This window comes from Lissotriton helveticus, chromosome 5_1 (assembly GCF_964261635.1).
Source record: "Lissotriton helveticus chromosome 5_1, aLisHel1.1, whole genome shotgun sequence".
NCBI classification, from domain to species: Eukaryota; Metazoa; Chordata; class Amphibia; order Caudata; family Salamandridae; genus Lissotriton; species Lissotriton helveticus.
Genome location: NC_136065.1, coordinates 165,685,782 through 165,705,497, shown reverse-complemented (window position 1 = coordinate 165,705,497; position 19,716 = coordinate 165,685,782).

Below are 19,716 nucleotides of genomic sequence, written 5' to 3'. Positions count from 1 at the left end.
ATATCTTTCCGGCATGCGTCCAGTGTATTGTATAATGCAAGTGACATTATGTTGCATCTGTGTTGTTTTTTTGTATTTAACTGCATGCCTATTTGCATATGTCCATATAACTTTAGTAAAGAACTGCCTCTGCAACACTTGTTAATTTTTTAATATCATGGTGCATGTTAGATTCCCATGTTCCCTGGTTAGCTGAGGTAGGTACCTTAGGGGATGTATGACGTTACAACGCATAGTTTTACAACGCCTACCTTTACAACGCATTTCTTACAACGCAACATCCATTACAACGCATTCCATTACAACGCATGCATTTACAACGAATATTTAAAAACTACCTTTACAACGCATTCCATTACTTCGCATACTACCTCGACAACGCATACCATTACAACGCATAACATTATATTGCATGTAAGGTAAGTATTGGATAGTGTAGGGGTATAAATTACTATTCTAACTCCAGGGGGTGCAACAGTAGGGTAAGTGTTGGATAGTGTAGGGGTAAAAATTACTATTCTAACTGAAGGGGGTGCAACAGTAGGGTAAGTGTTGGATAGTGTAGGGGTAAAAATTACTATTCTAACTCCAGGGGGTGCAACAGTAGTGTAAGTGTTGGATAGTGTAGGGGTACTATATGTTGTAATGCTATGCGTTGTAATGGTATGCGTTGTAATGACTGCGATGTAATGACATGCGTTGTAGTGGTGTGCGTTGTAGTGTCATGCGTTGTAATGGTTGCGTTGTAAATGCATGCGTTGCAATGGATGTTGCGTTGTAAAAGTTTCGTTGTAATGGTAGTGCGTTGTAAAAGTTGCGTTGTAAAGGTTGTTTCCCTACCTTAGGCCAAACAGGGACCCTCAAGCCCCCAACGTTCGGGAAATACAGGTCACCTCTAGAGATAGCCCCCGCTCCACCCCCTTGGTAGCTTGGCACAAGCAGCCAGGCTTATCTTCAAGGCCAATGTGTAAAGTATTTGCTATTACGCTCACAGCCCCAATGATGACGCCACAAATAGACTCCACACGAGTTTCATAGAAAAACAAGTATATGTTTATAACAAAATATACTATGCGACCACACAATACTAAACCAACATATGCGTCGGGGAAAGCTCCCCTTGGCCTCTTACTATTGAGCTAAACTAAACAGTCCTATATAATCCGACGCCGACGACACCCTCAGCACTGCCGAACACCTGCACTTCCAGATCCACACCGACCCCAACACCACCCTCAGAGGCACCCTCGTCTACAGACCCCCTGGACCCTGACCGCAGTTCAGCGACTCCATCACTGACTTCATCAGCACACAAGCCCTCGCCTCCACGGACTAAATCCTCCTCGGGGACCTGAACTTCCACCTCAAGAACAACAACAACTCCAACTCTTCCACCCTGATCGACAACCTCTCCAACCTCAGACTCAGAAAACTCGTCACAATATCCACCCACTTCACCGGCCACACGCTTGACCCCATCTTCTCAGCAAGCTCCCACGTCTTCTTCAACCGCACCACCGGACTCCACTAGACCGACCACCGCTGCATCCACTTCACCTTCCGGAAACACACCACCACACCCAGCAGATGACACGCCGCCGCTGGAGCAAGATCACCAAGGACCAGCCAACCACCGACCTCGCCCAGAGCCCACCCGCAGACCCAACCGACCCCGACGCCGCAGCCCGCAGCCTCAGTTAATGGATCGATGACTGCGCCAACACCCTCCCCCTGCTCAAGAAACCCTCCAACACACACACCAGCAAGAGAGCCAGCTGGTTCACCGAAGACCTCCAGGCCTCCAAGTGAACCTGCCGAAAACTCGAAAAAAACTGGATCCGTGAACAAACACCAGAGAGCTACACAGCCCAAAAGAACGGCATCCGTAGACACCCCCACCTCATCAGATCCGCCAAAAGGACCTCCTTCAAAGACCACCTAGACAACAGCGCACACAACAGCAAAGAGCTCTTCAGCATTGTGAAGGAACTCTCCAACCCCAGCTCCAACACCAATGATATCCCACGTCACAAGACCTGTGCGATACACTGGCCACCTTCATCCATCGCAAGATCGCAGACATCCACGACCACTTCGACGCCGTCACCACCCCGGCAACCGCTGAGATCCCTGCTCCCACGACCACCACCCGCACCAACGGCCTGCTCACCTGGACAAACATCAACGACGAAACCATCAAGATCATGAACACCATCCACTCCGGATCCCCGGAAGACCCCTGCCCACACCACATCTTCAACAAAGCCAGCAGCACCATCGCAGCCCATCTCCGGAAAACCATCAACATCTCCTTCAAGACAGCGACCTTCCCGGAGAGCTGGAAGCACGCAGAGATCAACGCCCTACTAAAGAAACCCAAGGCGGACCCCAAGGACCTCAAGAACTTCCGACCCATCTCCCTGCTCTATGAACATGCCTCCACGACGCCGGAATCTAAGAGAAGGCCCTGGACTGGACCACCTCCTTCCTCTCCGGCAGAACTCAGAGCGTCCACCCCTACTTCCACTCTGAAGCCACCGAGATCATCTGCGGCATACCCCAAGGCTCATCCCTCAGCCCAACAACATCTACATGGCACCACTCGCCCACGTTGCACGACGGCACGACCTCAACATCATGTCCTACGCCGATGACACCCAGCTGATCCTCTCCCTCACCAAAGACCCCCACACTGCCAAAACCAACCTCTACGAAGGAATGAACGCCGTCGCCGACTGGATGAGAAACAGCCGACTGAAGCTGAACTTAGACAAGACGGGTCCACCCCCTCGGCCTGGGATGACTCCTGGTGGCTGACTGCAATAGGAGCACCCCCTACACCCACCGACCACGCACGCAACCTAGGGGTCATCCTCAACTCCACCCTCTCCATGACGAAGCAGGTCAACGCCGTCTCCTCCTCCTGCTTCAACAACCTCCGTATGCTTCGCAGGATCTTCCAGTCGATCCCCACCGAAACTAGAAGGACGGTCACCCAGGCCCTCGTTAGCAGCCGACTGGACTATGGTAAAGCACTCTATGCAAAAAACTGATGTGGGAGCACACTGCTTCACCTCCCAGCAGAGTCGCCCCTAGGCATCATGGTAGATGCAGTTCAGTTTGACAAGCGAGTACACTTGGAAAGTCTTGAGTGTTTCACCAGGTGGGTGCAGATTAGTGCTGGCCATCTCTGGACACGTGTTTCTGGAATATTATCCGTCATCAGCAGAGATCAGGCTAAATTATTTTGGGTTGCTGAGCAGGCTGCCGTATTCTTGGAACGCAGTATCTCTCCAGGCGCGCAGGTGCTTCTCCACAAGCTTGTCAGCTCAAAGCGGCTAGAGGGAGCCTTTAAGTAAGAAACTGATGTGGGAGCACACTGCTTCACCTCCCAGCAGAGTCGCCCCTAGGCATCATGGTAGATGCAGTTCAGTTCGACAAGCGAGTACACTTGGAAAGTCTTGAGTGTTTCACCAGGTGGGTGCAGATTAGTGCTGGCCATCTCTGGACACATGTTTCTGGATCATTATCCAAAATCAGCAGAGATTAGGCAAAATTATTTGGGGTTGCTGAGCAGGCTGCAGTATTCTTGGAACGCAGTATCTCTCCAGGCGCGCAGGTGCCTCTCCACGAGCTCCTCAGCTCAAAGCGGCTCGAGGGAGCCTTTAAGGAAAAAACTGATGTGCGAGCACACTGCTTCACCTCCCAGCAGAGTCGCCCCTAGGCATCATGGTAGATGCAGTTCAGTTCGACAAGCGAGTACACTTGGAAAGTCTTGAGTGTTTCACCAGGTGGGTGCAGATTAGTGCTGGCCATCTCTGGACACATGTTTCTGGATCATTAGCCAAAATCAGCAGAGATTAGGCAAAATTATATGGGGTTGCTGAGCAGGCTGCAGTATTCTTGGAATGCAGTATCTCTCCAGGGGCGCAGGTGCCTCTCCACGAGCTCGTCAGCTCAAAGCGGCTCGAGGGAGCCTTTAAGTAAGAAACTGATGTGGGAGCACACTGCTTCACCTTCCAGCAGAGTCGCCCCTAGGCATCATGGTAGATGCAGTTCAGTTCGACAAGTGAGTACACTTGGAAAGTCTTGAGTGTTTCACCAGGTGGGTGCAGATTAGTGATGGCCATCTCTGGACACGTGTTTCTGGATTATTATCCGTCATCAGCAGAGATTAGGCAAAATTATTTGGGGTTGCTGAGCAGGCTGCCGTAGTCTTGGAACGCAGTATCTCTCCAGGCGTGCAGGTGCCTCTCCACGAGCTCGTCAGCTCAAAGCGGCTCGAGGGAGCCTTTAAGTAAGAAACTGATGTGGGAGCACACTGCTTCACCTCCCAGCAGAGTCGGCCCTAGGCATCATGGTAGATGCAGTTCAGTTCGTCAAGTGAGTACACTTGGAAAGTCTTGAGTGTTTCACCAGGTGGGTGCAGATTAGTGCTGGCCATCTCTGGACACGTGTTTCTGGATTATTATCCGTCATCAGCAGAGATTAGGCAAAAATATTTGGGGTTGCTGAGCAGGCTGCCGTATTCTTGGAACGCAGTATCTCTCCAGGCGCGCAGGTGCCTCTCCACGAGCTCATCAGCTCAAAGCAGCTCGAGGGAGCCTTTAAGTAAGAAACTGATATGGGAGCACACTGCTTCACCTCCCAGCAGAGTCGCCCCTAGGCATCATGGTAGATGCAGTTCAGTTCGACAAGCGAGTACACTTGGAAAGTCTTGAGTGATTCACCAGGTGGGTGCAGATTAGTGCTGGCCATCTCTGGACACGTGTTTCTGGATTATTATCCGTCATCAGCAGAGATTAGGCAAAATTATTTGGGGTTGCTGAACAGGCTGCCGTATTCTTGGAACGCAGTATCTCTCCAGGCGCGCAGGTGCCTCTCCACGAGCTCATCAGCTCAAAGCGGCTCGAGTGAGCCTTTAAGTAAGAAACTGATGTGGGAGCACACTGCTTCACCTCCCAGCAGAGTCGCCCCTAGGCATCATTGTAGATGCAGTTCAGTTCGTCAAGCGAGTACACTTGGAAAGTCTTGAGTGTTTCACCAGGTGGGTGCAGATTAGTGCTGGCCATCTCTGGACACGTGTTTCTGGATTATTATCCGTCATCAGCAGAGATTAGGCAAAATTATTTGGGGTTGCTGAGCAGGCTGCCGTATTCTTCGAACGCAGTATCTCTCCAGGCGCGCAGGTGCCTCTCCGCGAGCTCATCAGATCAAATCGGCTCGAGGGAGCCTTTAAGTAAGAAACTGATGTGGGAGCACACTGCTTCACCTCCCAGCAGAGTCGCCCCTAGGCATCATGGTAGATGCAGTTCAGTTTGACAAGCGAGTACACTTGGAAAGTCTTGAGTGTTTCACCGGGTGGGTGCAGATTAGAGCTGGCCATCTCTGGACACGTGTTTCTGGATCATTATCCAAAATCAGCAGAGATTAGGCAAAATTATATGGGGTTGCTGAGCAGGCTGCAGTATTCTTGGAACGCATTATCTCTCCAGGCGCGCAGGTGCCTCTCTACGAGCTTGTCAGCTCAAAGCGGCTCGAGGGAGCCTTTAAGTAAGAAACTGATGTGGGAGCACACTGCTTCCCCTCCCAGCAGAGTCGTCCCTAGGCATCATGGTAGATGCAGTTCAGTTCGACAAGCGAGTACACTTGGAAAGTCTTGAGTGTTTCACCAGGTGGGTGCAGATTAGTGTTGGCCATCTCTGGACACGTGTTTCTGGATTATTATCCGTCATCAGCAGAGATTAGGCAAAATTATTTGGGGTTGCTGAGCAGGCTGCCGTATTCTTGGAACGCAGTATCTCTCCAGGCGCGAAGGTGCCTCTCCGCGAGCTCGTCAGCTCAAAGCGGCTCAAGGGAGCCTTTAAGTAAGAAACTGATGTGGGAGCACACTGCTTCACCTCCCAGCAGAGTCGCCCCTAGGCATCATGGTAGATGCAGTTCAGTTCGACAAGCGAGTACACTTGGAAAGTCTTAAGTGTTTCACCAGGTGGGTGCAGATTAGTGCTGGCCATCTCTGGACACGTGTTTCTGGATTATTATCTGTCATCAGCAGAGATTAGGCAACATTATTAGGGGTTGCTGAGCAGGCTGCCGTATTCTTGGAACGCAGTATCTCTCCAGGCGTGCAGGTGCCTCTCCACGAGCTCGTCAGCTCAAAGCGGCTCGAGGGAGCCTTTAAGTAAGAAACTGATGTGAGAGCACGCTGCTTTACCTACCAGCAGAGTCGCCCCTAGGCATCATGGTAGATGCAGTTCAGTTCGACAAGCGAGTACACTTGGAAAGTCTTGAGTGTTTCACCAGGTGGGTGCAGATTAGTGCTGGCCATCGCTGTACACGTGTTTCTGGAATATTATCCGTCATCAGCAGAGATTAGGCAAAATTATTTGGGGATGCTGAGCAGGCTGCCGTATTCTTGGAACGCAGTATCTCTCCAGGCGCGCAGGTGCCTCTCCACGAGCTGTTAGCTCAAATCGGCTCGAGGGAGCCTTTAAGTAAGAAACTGATGTGGGAGCACACTGCTTCACCTCCCAGCAGAGTCGCCCCTAGGCATCATGGTAGATGCAGTTCAGTTCGACAAGCGAGTACACTTGGAAAGTCTTGAGTGTTTCACCGGGTGGGTGCAGATTAGTGCTGGCCATCTCTGGACACCTGTTTCTGGATCATTATCCAAAATCAGCAGAGATTAGGCAAAATTATTTGGGGTTGCTGAGCAGGCTGCAGTTTTCTTGGAACGCAGTATCTCTCCAGGCGCGCAGGTGCCTCTCCACGAGCTGTTAGCTCAAATCGGCTCGAGGGAGCCTTTAAGTAAGAAACTGATGTGGGAGCACACTGCTTCACCTCCTAGCAGAGTCGCCCCTAGGCATCATGGTAGATGCAGTTCAGTTCGACAAGCGAGTACACTTGGAAAGTCTTGAGTGTTTCACCGGGTGGGTGCAGATTAGTGCTGGCCATCTCTGGACACCTGTTTCTGGATCATTATCCAAAATCAGCAGAGATTAGGCAAAATTATTTGGGGTTGCTGAGCAGGCTGCAGTTTTCTTGGAACGCAGTATCTCTCCAGGCACGCAGGTGCCTCTCTACGAGCTCGTCAGCTCAAAGCGGCTCGAGGGAGCCTTTAAGTAAGAAACTGATGTGGGAGCTGACTGCTTCACCTTCCTGCAGAGTCGCCCTTAGGCATCATGGTAGATGCAGTTCAGTTCGACAAGCGAGTACACTTGGAAAGTCTTGAGTGATTCACCAGGTGGGTGCAGATTAGTGCTGGCCATCTCTGGACACGAGTTTCTGGATTATTATCCGTCATCAGCAGAGATTAGGCAAAATTATTTGGGGTTGCTGAACAGGCTGCCGTATTCTTGGAACGCAGTATCTCTCCAGGCGCGCAGGTGCCTCTCCACGAGCTCGTCAGCTCAAAGCGGCTCGAGGGAGCCTTTAAGTAAGAAACTGATGTGGGAGCACACTGCTTCACCTCCCAGCAGAGTCGTCCCTAGGCATCATGGTAGATGCAGTTCAGTTTGACAAGCGAGTACACTTGGAAAGTCTTGAGTGTTTCACCGGGTGGGTGCAGATTAGTGCTGGCCATCTCTGGACACCTGTTTCTGGATCATTATCCAAAATCAGCAGAGATTAGGCAAAATTATTTGGGGTTGCTGAGCCGGCTGCAGTTTTCTTGGAACGCAGTATCTCTCCAGGCGCGCAGGTGCCTCTCTACGAGCTCGTCAGCTCAAAGCGGCTCGAGGGAGCCTTTAAGTAAGAAACTGATGTGGGAGCTGACTGCTTCACCTTCCTGCAGAGTCGCCCTTAGGCATCATGGTAGATGCAGTTCAGTTCGACAAGCGAGTACACTTGGAAAGTCTTGAGTGATTCACCAGGTGGGTGCAGATTAGTGCTGGCCATCTCTGGACACGAGTTTCTGGATTATTATCCATCATCAGCAGAGATTAGGCAAAATTATTTGGGGTTGCTGAACAGGCTGCCGTATTCTTGGAACGCAGTATCTCTCCAGGCGCGCAGGTGCCTCTCCATGACCTCATCAGCTCAAAGTGGCTCGAGGGAGCCTTTAAGTAAGAAATTGATGTGGGAGCACACTGCTTCACCTCCCAGTCGTCCCTAGGCATCATGGTAGATGCAGTTCAGTTCGACAAGCGAGTACACTTGGAAAGTCTTGAGTGTTTCACCAGGTGGGTGCAGATTAGTGCAGGCCATCTCTGGACATGTGTTTCTGGATTATTATCCGTCATCAGCAGAGATTAGGCAAAATTATTTGGGGTTGCTGAGCAGGCTGCTGTATTCTTAGAACGCAGTATCTCTCCAGGCGCGCAGGTGCCTCTCCACGAGCTCGTCAGATCAAAGTGGCTCGAGGGAGCCTTTAAGTAAGAAACTGATGTGGGAGCACACTGCTTCACCTCCCAGCAGAGTCGCCCCTAGGCATCATGGTAGTTGCAGTTCAGTACGACAAGCAAGTACACTTGGAAAGTCTTGAGTGTTTCACCAGGTGGGTGCAGATTAGTGCTGGCCATCTCTGGACACGTGTTTCTGGATTATTATCCGTCATCAGCAGAGATTAGGAAAAATGATTTGGGGTTGCTGAGCAGGCTGACGTATTCTTGGAACACAGTATCTCTCCAGGCGCGCAGGTGCCTCTCTACGAGCTCCTCAGCTCAAAGCGGCTCGAGGGAGCCTTTAAGTATGAAACTGATGTGGGAGCACACTGCTTCACCTCCCAGCAGTCGCCCCTAGGCATCATGGTAGATGCAGTTCAGTTCGACAAGCGAGTACACTTGGAAAGTCTTGAGTCTTTCACCAGGTGGGTGCAGATTAGTGCTGGCCATCTCTGGACACGTGTTTCTGGATTATTATCCGTCATCAGCAGAGATTAGGAAACATGATTTGGGGTTGCTGAGCAGGCTGCCTTATCCTTGGAACGCAGTATCTCTCCAGGCGCGCAGGTGCCTCTCCACGAGCTCGTCAGCTCAAAGCAGCTCGAGGGAGCCTTTAAGTAAGAAACTAATATGGGAGCACACTGCTTCACCTCCCAGCAGAGTCTTCCCTAGGCATCATGGTAAATGCAGTTCATTTCGACAAGCGAGTACACTTGGAAAGTCTTGAGTGATTCACCAGGTGGGTGCAGATTAGTGCTGGCCATCTCTGGACACGTGTTTCTGGATTATTATCCGTCATCAGCAGAGATTAGGCAAAATTATTTGGGGTTGCTGAACAGGCTGCCGTATTCTTGGAACGCAGTATCTCTCCAGGCGCGCAGGTGCCTCTCCACAAGCTCGTCAGCTCAAAGCAGCTCGAGGGAGCCTTTAAGTAAGAAACTGATGTATGAGCACACTGCTTCACCTCCCAGCAGAGTCGACCCTAGGCATCATGGTAAATGCAGTTCAGTTCGACAAGCGAGTACACTTGGAAAGTCTTGAGTGTCTCACCAGGTGGGTGCAGATTAGTGCTGGCCATCTCTGGACATGTGTTTCTGGATTATTATCCGTCATCAGAAGAGATTAGGCAAAACTATTTGGGGTTGCTGAGCAGGCTGCCATATTCTTGGAACGCAGTATCTCTCCAGGCGCGCAGGTGCCTCTCCACGAGCTCGTCAGATCAAAGCGGCTCGAGGGAGCCTTTAAGTAAGAAACTAATATGGGAGCACACTCCTTCACCTCCCAGCAGAATCTCCCCTAGGCATCATGGTAAATGCAGTTCAGTTCGACAAGCGAGTACACTTGGAAAGTCTTGAGTGATTCACCAGGTGGGTGCAGATTAGTGCTGGCCATCTCTGGACACGTGTTTCTGGATTATTATCCGTCATCAGCAGAGATTAGGCAAAATGATTTGGGGTTGCTGAACAGGCTGCCGTATTCTTGGAACAGAGTATCTCTCCAGGCGCGCAGGTGCCTCTCCACAAGCTCGTCAGCTCAAAGCGGCTCGAGGGAGCCTTTAAGTAAGAAACTGATGTGGGAGCACACTGCTTCACCTCCCAGCAGAGTCGCCCCTAGGCATCATGGTAAATGCAGTTCAGTTCGACAAGCGAGTACACTTGGAAAGTCTTGAGTGTTTCACCAGGTGGGTGCAGATTAGTGCTGGCCATCTCTGGACACGTGTTTCTGGATTATTATCCGTCATCAGCAGAGATTAGGAAAAATGATTTGGGGTTGCTGAGCAGGCTGACGTATTCTTGGAACACAGTATCTCTCCAGGCGCGCAGATGCCTCTCTACGAGCTCCTCAGATCAAAGCGGCTCGAGGGAGCCTTTAAGTATGAAACTGATGTGGGAGCACACTGCTTCACCTCCCAGCAGTCGCCCCTAGGCATCATGGTAGATGCAGTTCAGTTCGACAAGCGAGTACACTTGGAAAGTCTTGAGTCTTTCACCAGGTGGGTGCAGATTAGTGCTGGCCATCTCTGGACACGTGTTTCTGGATTATTATCTGTCATCAGCAGAGATTAGGAAAAATTATTTGGGGTTGCTGAGCAGGCTGCTTATTCTTGGAACGCAGTATCTCTCCAGGCGCGCAGGTGCCTCTCCACGAGCTCGTCAGCTCAAAGCAGCTCGAGGGAGCCTTTAAGTAAGAAACTAATATGGGAGCACACTGCTTCACCTCCCAGCAGAGTCTCCCCTAGGCATCATGGTAAATGCAGTTCATTTCGACAAGCGAGTACACTTGGAAAGTCTTGAGTAATTCACCAGGTGGGTGCAGATTAGTGCTGGCCATCTCTGGACACGTGTTTCTGGATTATTATCCGTCATCAGCAGAGATTAGGCAAAATTATTTGGGGTTGCTGAACAGGCTGCCGTATTCTTGGAACGCAGTATCTCTCCAGGCGCGCAGGTGCCTCTCCACAAGCTCGTCAGCTCAAAGCGGCTCGAGGGAGCCTTTAAGTAAGAAACTGATGTGTGAGCACACTGCTTCACCTCCCAGCAGAGTCGACCCTAGGCATCATGGTAAATGCAGTTCAGTTCGACAAGCGAGTACACTTGGAAAGTCTTGAGTGTCTCACCAGGTGGGTGCAGATTAGTGCTGGCCATCTCTGGACATGTGTTTCTGGATTATTATCCGTCATCAGAAGAGATTAGGCAAAACTATTTGGGGTTGCTGAGCAGGCTGCCATATTCTTGGAACGCAGTATCTCTCCAGGCGCGCAGGTGCCTCTCCACGAGCTCGTCAGATCAAAGCGGCTCGAGGGAGCCTTTAAGTAAGAAACTAATATGGGAGCACACTCCTTCACCTCCCAGCAGAATCTCCCCTAGGCATCATGGTAAATGCAGTTCAGTTCGACAAGCGAGTACACTTGGAAAGTCTTGAGTGATTCACCAGGTGGGTGCAGATTAGTGCTGGCCATCTCTGGACACGTGTTTCTGGATTATTATCCGTCATCAGCAGAGATTAGGCAAAATGATTTGGGGTTGCTGAACAGGCTGCCGTATTCTTGGAACAGAGTATCTCTCCAGGCGCGCAGGTGCCTCTCCACAAGCTCGTCAGCTCAAAGCGGCTCAAGGGAGCCTTTAAGTAAGAAACTGATGTGGGAGCACACTGCTTCACCTCCCAGCAGAGTCGCCCCCTAGGCATCATGGTAGATGCAGTTCAGTTCGACAAGCGAGTACACTTGGAAAGTCTTGAGTGTTTCACCAGGGGAGTGCAGATTAGTGCTGGCCATCTCTGGGCACGTGTTTCTGGATTATTATCCGTCATCAGCAGAGATTAGGCAAAATTATTTGGGGTTGCTGAGCAGGCTGCCGTATTCTTGGAACGCAGTATCTCTCCAGGCACGCAGTTGCCTCTCCAGGAGCTCGTCAGCTCACAGCGGATGGAGGGGGCCTTTAAGTAAGAAATTGATGTGGGAGCACACTGCTTCACCTCCCATCAGAGTCGCCCCTAGGCATCATGGTAGATGCAGTTCAGTTCGAGAAGCGAGTACAGTTGGAAATTCTTGAGTGTTTCACCAGGTGGGTGCAGATTAGTGCTGCCCATCTCTGGACATGTGTTTCTGGATTATTATCCGTCATCAGCAGAGATTAGGCAAAGATTTTTGGGGTTGCTGAGCAGGCTGCCGTATTCTTGGAACGCAGTATCTCTCCAGGCGCGCAGGTGCCTCTCCACGAGCTCGTCAGCTCAAAGCTGCTCAAGGGAGCCTTTAAGTAAGAAACTGATGTGGGAGCACACTGCTTCACCTCCCAGCAGAGCCGCCTTTAGGCATCATGGTAGAAGCAGTTCAGTTCGAAAAGCGAGTACACTTGGAAAGTCTTGAGTGTTTCACCAGGTGGGTGCAGATTAGTGCTGGCCATCTCTGGACACGTGTTTCTGGATTATTATCCGTCATCAGCAGAGATTCTGCAAAATTATTTGGGGTTGCTGAGCAGGCTGCCGTATTCTTGGAACGCAGTATCTCTCCAAGGGGCGACTCTGCTGGGAGGTGAAGCAGTGTGCTCCCACATCAGTTTCTTAAGCACTCTATGCAGGAGCCCAGGCCAAACTCCTGAAACGGCTCCAACGCATCCAGAATGCCTCCGCATGCCTGATCCACAACATCCCTCGCCGCAGCCACATCACACCCCACCTGAGAGACCTGCACTGGCTCCCCATCAACAAGAGGATAACCTTCAAGCTCCTCACCCACGCACACAAGGCACTCTACGACACCGGACCAGCGTACCTCAACATCCGACTCAGCCTCTACACCCCCACCCGCCAGCTCCGCTCCGCAGACCGCGACCTCGCCACTATCCCCTGCATCCGAAGAGTGACTGTTGGCAGCAGATCATTCTCCCACCTCGCCGCCAAGACATGGAACACCCTCCCCATCCGCCTGCAGCAGACTGAAGATCTCTCTTCGAAAAGTAGCAGTGCCCCCCCAGCGCCTTGAGACCCTCACGAGTATGTAGTGCACTTTATAAATGCTATGATTGATTGAATCCGAATGTCGTAATATGCAGTTCGTTATGCAACAATCAGGTACTTCTCAACATAAGAATAATGCAGATCGTAATACGGCTATCTGGTGATTTGTACTAATACTGTAATCCAGTGTGTAATGCAACAATGTTGTAAACTGTTATGCACAAGTAAAGCAATGCGTACGGTCCCCTTCAGGACTCAGTTAGGAAAAAGCAATGCCACGTGTGATACAGTTATCAGGCAGTTTGTTATGTGAAACTCATGCAATGTTGGAGACATTTTAACCTCAAACCTGTCTCCTAACAGTATCTCATGTGACCTAAATATGAAATATGGCCACCCATTCAATTTTCAAGTGTGGTACCTGCAAATGTATTTCTAAGGCTTTCGTACAATTTTACTTAATGCCTGTGGAATTTTACAAAAATATACAGTTTTTACATGACGCCTATGCAAACCACGCCCTTTACAGAAACAATTCTGGATTCAACAACAGGGAGGAGGCATTTTAGAGAAATGGAAAAACAGAACATCCCATTACGAATGGACTCTGGTGGTTGGAGCAACCCACTGCCTCCAATGAAAAGAACTGGGACTGTCTTGTCTCTGTTGCTCGTGTCATAGTATTCAAGTACCCTCATTTAGTGGTTACACATGCTGTGTTGCTGTGAAAGGGTGACTCATTTCTTCAATGAACTTTACAAACTTTGATCCATTTCATTACTCCAAACATTACTAAACAGCTAAGGCTATTGCAGATTATAAATCGCCGGGCAGCATTATTTTGAACGACGTGTAATTTAGTCAGCAATGTGTCATTGGCCGTGGCCAGCAATGCGTTCCCGTAATCCAGGCGACTAGTTATATGTCCCTGGACCAGGGTTTTCCTTGAGGTGGAAGGTAATCAAGAGAAAACTGTTTTTAGCAGTCTCATTGTGGCAAAGCAAGTTCCACAAGTGGCATTTACCTGGTCTCTCATACTTAATATCTGGTCAAGTTTCATTTCTAAGTTTCTCACCACTTGCTTAAGAGGAGGTGTGGGTCTGAGATCAGATAGCCACCAGTTGGATGACCAAAGCTCATGTGCTTTGCTATACAGCACGCGCTCAGATTTCTCACTGTTTAGTTGGAGGCAATTGTTGGTCATCCAGCTCGCATTTTGCCTTATGGAGGACATGAATTGTTTTTTCACCAAGTCTGGATCAGGACCGAAGGAGATAAGAAGTTGTATGTCTTCTGCGTATGACGCAATCTCCACTCCATTACATTACAATGGGCAGAGCTTTGGCTGGAGCTGCTGACTGTAACTAATGACCTAGTGGTTCATCTGCCACAGGATCTCTAAATCATAGAGGTGGCTGCCATGCCCTTCCAAGAGGAGGGCGAACATGACTGATTTCATTGCTCATGTCATGGTGGACACGGGCACCAATGTGCAGGGAGTGTTCCTTCTTCCAGTGAGGGCCTATTTGTAGAGAGAAAGCTTCCTGCACATCTGGGCCATTATTTTCTTGTTTGGAGCAAGCAAACTCTCAAATTGGAAGTTTGTTACCTATAAACAAACATTTGCTGTGTGGGTGCATTAAAATGGGACCCGCTCAGCAAACCTGCAGTGCAGTGTGGGGAGCGGCTGTCATGGAGAGTGCCTTCCCAGCCTTCCCAGCACAGAGATCCATGCCAAACAGTTGGGGATTTATAAATAGGGTGGATGTTCCATAGCTAGGGTGGTGGAAGCCAGCGCGTCCGCACCCTAGTAGATTGCTGGGCCATTCTTCAGGATCTAAATAACCCCCCTTTGTTTGTGCCAGACCGACTCGGCGTTGGTATGTGTTGCTTCCTAACTTTGCCCTAGAAGTGCACAATACTTATTGCGCTAAAGACTATTCTTGACCACAGTTTTTGATACATCAGGGGCTTATTTACAAGCCCTGTGTGCTGCCGGTTCGTTACTTTTAAAATGGGAAAAAGTGGCTTACCAGCGGCGCATGGTGCTTGTAAATAAGCCCCTCAGTGTTTGCAGAAACACCAGCATTTAAACCCAAGTCATAGGTTGCCAAAACAAATGTATTGTTGTGAATGTAGCTGATAAGTTGTGAAAGTTAGGCAGTTTTTATGGCATGATATTGACTCCTAAATACTTCAGGCAGATTTACAAGCCCCTTGCGCTGCCAGCACGTCACTTTTTCTGCCCCATATTTACAAGGACAGGAATAGCCTGCTTAGCTTTTCCCATCCTTGCAAATACGGCCCCTTTACATGCAGCACTTTGCGTGAAAGGGCCATTCCATGGGTATTGCTGTGGGTGTTCCCATGCAATATCCATGGAACCAGACACATTTCCAGATTTACAAGAAATTGTAAATCTGGAAATGCGTCTGAATGCTATTCCTCCCCAGGGGAGGCATAGGGAGGCACAACGAGGAAAAGTGTATTAATTTCCCCTCGTTTTTCCCCCCTTTCTACGCTTGCTGCATTCTGCAGCACACATAGGATGAGGAAATGATCTCTAATGATTGTTTATTTACAGGAAGTTGACCCTTCCTGCACATACACAATCCTTTAAATCAATGACGTTTTACAAGTGCTATGTGTGCTAATGCAGCACACTTAGAAGTTGTAAAACGCCATTTCTGATTGTTTATGTGCAGGAATGTACCATTCCTGCACATAAACAATCATCCCCGTGACACAGATATCCTTGCATCATGGCATCAGTTTGTGCGCTAGCGCAGGGGGAAGCACAGAGATGCAACAAATTGTTGTAAATATGTTGCATCCCTGTGCTTCAAAACTAATGCAGCACAGCACAGGAAAATGACTTGCTGCACTGCGCTGCGTTAGTTTCTTGTAAATCTGCCCCTGACTTTTCGCAGGACTAATACCTCCTCCTAAATGATTCCTAAAAAGACAAATTAGCCCAAGAGTTTCATTTACACTTCAATGTGAACCATAACACTTCTTTTTGGTCTGCCTTTTTCCACTGCATAGTAAAAAGATAAAATAATAAATCGACTATTTCCTTCGGCGAGGGATTCAGAACTCCCTCCCATGAAGATGTCTCTGTGAAATGCCTGAACCCTTCTTCTTCCTTGTTTACAGCCAGCTCCATTTGGCTCCCTTGTAAATCCGCAATTAATCCACTCTATTTATTATTCACTGCCTTGGTTTGGATAGATCATGGCGATGGTATGTTGTATTTTATTAATAGCCCGGGTTTGAAAGGTTTGTTAATCCATTGTCATATTCCCATACACTGCTGCCTCCCTGCACTCTCTGGCAGTCTGTTTAGAGAAGTCATGCTCCTCATTTTTCCAAAGATGAAGAATGATGGTGTAAAGAATATCATAAATCCAGCAAACTCTATAACCTACATTAGCATCCGCATTAACAGGGGCGGCTTCTTGCAAGAATGCTTGCCTGGGACTACCATTAGAGGACCGAGATAAATGAGGGCTTTGGTGGGAGGCTTAGGGCAACAGTTTTGCTCCTGAGGAATGCCAGCAACCGAAGGTGGATTTATTGTTTGCCAGCAGGAAAATACATTTGCACAATACGAAAGGAAATCAAACTAACCTGATATGAGTAGTTTAGCATAATGGCAGACCTCTCCATCAATAGATGCCCTCCAGTAAACTTTGTTGAGTTTTTGAGAATCAATTTTAATCAGCAGCTGATATTGCATTTCTCTCTCTCAGGTTGATGTAGGGTCCAATTTGTGCTAATCAGAGTGAAGGATATTTCTTGGTAAATGTTGCTGCAGAACAATAATCAATGACTACCTCGAATCATTTGGTTTGAATGCAAGAAGCTTGAATGAGATGATTTGAAAAAGCTGTGAGTGAGAGAACAACTAGAGAGATGGCTAAGGTTTGGGTTTGGAATATGAGATGGATTAGGATTACGCTGAAAGTTAGCATTAAGTTAAGGGCCACGATAACAGTTAAACCTATGGATTACGTGGTAGTTATGGTTAAAGATGAGATATGATTTGGGAGAGATTTATGGATAGGATTATATTTGTATAAGAAATTGGGTTATTGGTTGAGCGGGATGAAAACAGTACTCAAGCAACAACCACAATCCTTTCAGGGTAAATTATAAAAGGCACTAGATTAGCCTGTGCTAATTCATTTGGTAGCTTGCCACAAAAGTAGTCAGAATTAATTTAGAAGCACTGTGTAAAGTGTAATGCAGCACACAAACACTAATAAAGTGAAAACACAGCACAATCAAATCCCAAACCAATTTAGAAAAATAGGATTTTAATAAATAAAATGACCCCGAAACAAATTACATCCAGTCAATAGAACTTGAGTTAAAGAGTTTTAAAGTTTGTATTGAAATATAGTACCTAAAAGAGCAAAGCGGCAACAGTGAATACCTAGTCGTGCGAGATCAAGGCAAACTCAAAGTTAAGGCCAAGGACAACCACGATGGAGCACAGGTCGAATGTGCGAGGTGAATTGGGCCCGGTACAGGCATACCTTTGGATTTAGAAGAAATTTTGAAGAAAAGTCCAGGAGAAGGTCAAGTTCAATGGGGCAAGGAAGCAAGCTGTGTCCAAGGAAGATACATTGTTGCCAGGGAGTGCTGAACACGTGCTTTGCAAACCCGTTGACAATGGTGCCAAAAAGCTCCGAGCGGGAAAAGCCAGATTTCCAGACTGAGGAGGTTATCACCATCAATGGGGAGCCTGTTGCCATCAAGCCTTGTGAAGATTTTTCCCTTTGGACTTAGACAGCTTTTTGGAAGTAGAAAAGCTCCAGCGAGATTAAGCTGCCTGCTGTAGCCGGGAGAGGGCACCACAAGGCTGGATACTGATGCTCAGAGGTCCTGCTGAACAGGATCTGCTGCTGTGAAGAAGAACATCAAAACACACAAGATGACGGACGGAATGCTGCACAATGGCAAAACATTCACCCCCAGTCACAGATCTGGGTTTAATCCATAGTTATTTTGCTCACCAAGCCACCGCAGTTCAGAAATGGCAATATGCAAATCAGTCTTGACCCTGTACCTCATGGGAACTGTCCAGCCCGAACTGCCAAGCCATGTCTTCTCTGGACTGCAATCAAGCATACTAGGACAGGTTTCTGGCTATCAGCCGTCTTCAGCCAGGATAGCTTGACTCCAGTGGCTTAGTGAGCACGGGACCCACGTCTGGGCATACCCTTCCCACATTGGGTGAACAGCAAAACACACAAGATGATGGATGGAATGTTGCACAATGGCAAAACATTCACCCACAGTCACAGATCTGGGTTTAATCCATCGTTATTTTGCTCACCAAGCCACCCCAGTTCAGACATGGCCATATGCATATCAGTCTTGACCCTGTCCCTCACGGGAACAGTCTAGCCCGAACTGCCAAGCCATGTCTTCCCTGGACCGGAATCAAGCATCCTAGGACCGGTTTCTGGCTATCAGCCGTCTTCAACCAGGATAGCTTGACTCCAGTGGCTTAGTGAGCACGGGACCCACGTCTGGGCATACCCTTCCCACATACGGTGAACAGCAAAACAAACAAGATGATGGACGGAATGTTGCACAATGGCAAAACATTCACCCCCAGTCACAGATCTGGGTCTAATCCATTGTTATTTTGCTCACCAAGCTAACCCAGATCTGTGACTGGGGGTGGGTGTTTTGCCATTGTGCAACATTCCGACGATCATCTTGTGTGTTTTGCTGTGAAGAAGAACATAGCGGGAGGTGCCACAAAGTTAGCCTGACTGACGATGCACCTTGGGTGGATTTGCTGGCAGGTAGGTCACGATCATTTGTCGATTCTTCTGGGACTTTTTGGTGAAAAAGTTTCTTAGTATCAATTTTTAAGATTAGGCAGGAGCAGCCCCTCAAACACAACTTCCAAGGGTTCAGGACATGAAGGGCACCACTTGAGGGGTTAGGACTCACTCTAGCAGAGGCCAGTTGCAGGGTTCAAGGTCTCTGGCGCTTGTTATATCCTTGTAGCTCATAAAGGAGGCCAGCCAACTAGCCTTTGTAGCCACTCTAGTAGTCCTGGGTTCAAGCAGAAAGGCAGGCCTCTAGCAGCATGACTGTCCTCTGAGTAGTTCAAAATCTTATGCTTCACACACACCAGCTGAGTAATTACAATTACTGCAAGTGTTCACCCCAGAAAATGTTCTTAACATAGGGGAAGGATCTGGACACAGATTGGAAGAAGTTTACTATAGGTAGAGCCACATGTATTATGTGGCAATGGAGGGCCATGTTACGGGGCAGTGTTGACAAAATTATGCAGGCGGGAAAGGCAAATTATGGTGACTAATATTTTTTTTATTTCATAATTTCAACAAGTAACAATACTGACTAGCTGAAGCAGTACCTCATTAGCACCAATGTTAAATCAAATCCAGCAATCAGCAACTGGACAGTAATCATTTAATGTTTACCACTGGGTTACAATAGTGTAGGACCCTGTTCTCTATTTCTCTTTGTAACTTTTGATCTTTTTAACGTAGATGTTTTGTTTTGAGGGGGGTGGAGGTTCTGCAAGGTATACAGAAGATTTGGGAATATGCTCCAAATAAAGCAAATCCATAATGATGAAGAAAACACTGTCCATAGATTTGCATAATTCCCTGATTGTAGTTAAGGCCACAGACTTGATTGCCTGGAAAATCATCTTTCTTACTGGTATTGATGCCTTTTTTCCATATCGATGATACTACTACCAGTTTCATTCACTCAATTCTGCATTTTGGCACCCTTCGATCAACTCAAAATGCAGTGCCATTTCCTGGACTATTACTCTCAAAAGAGGCAAGTGACTCTTGGGAGACACTATTTACAACAAGGG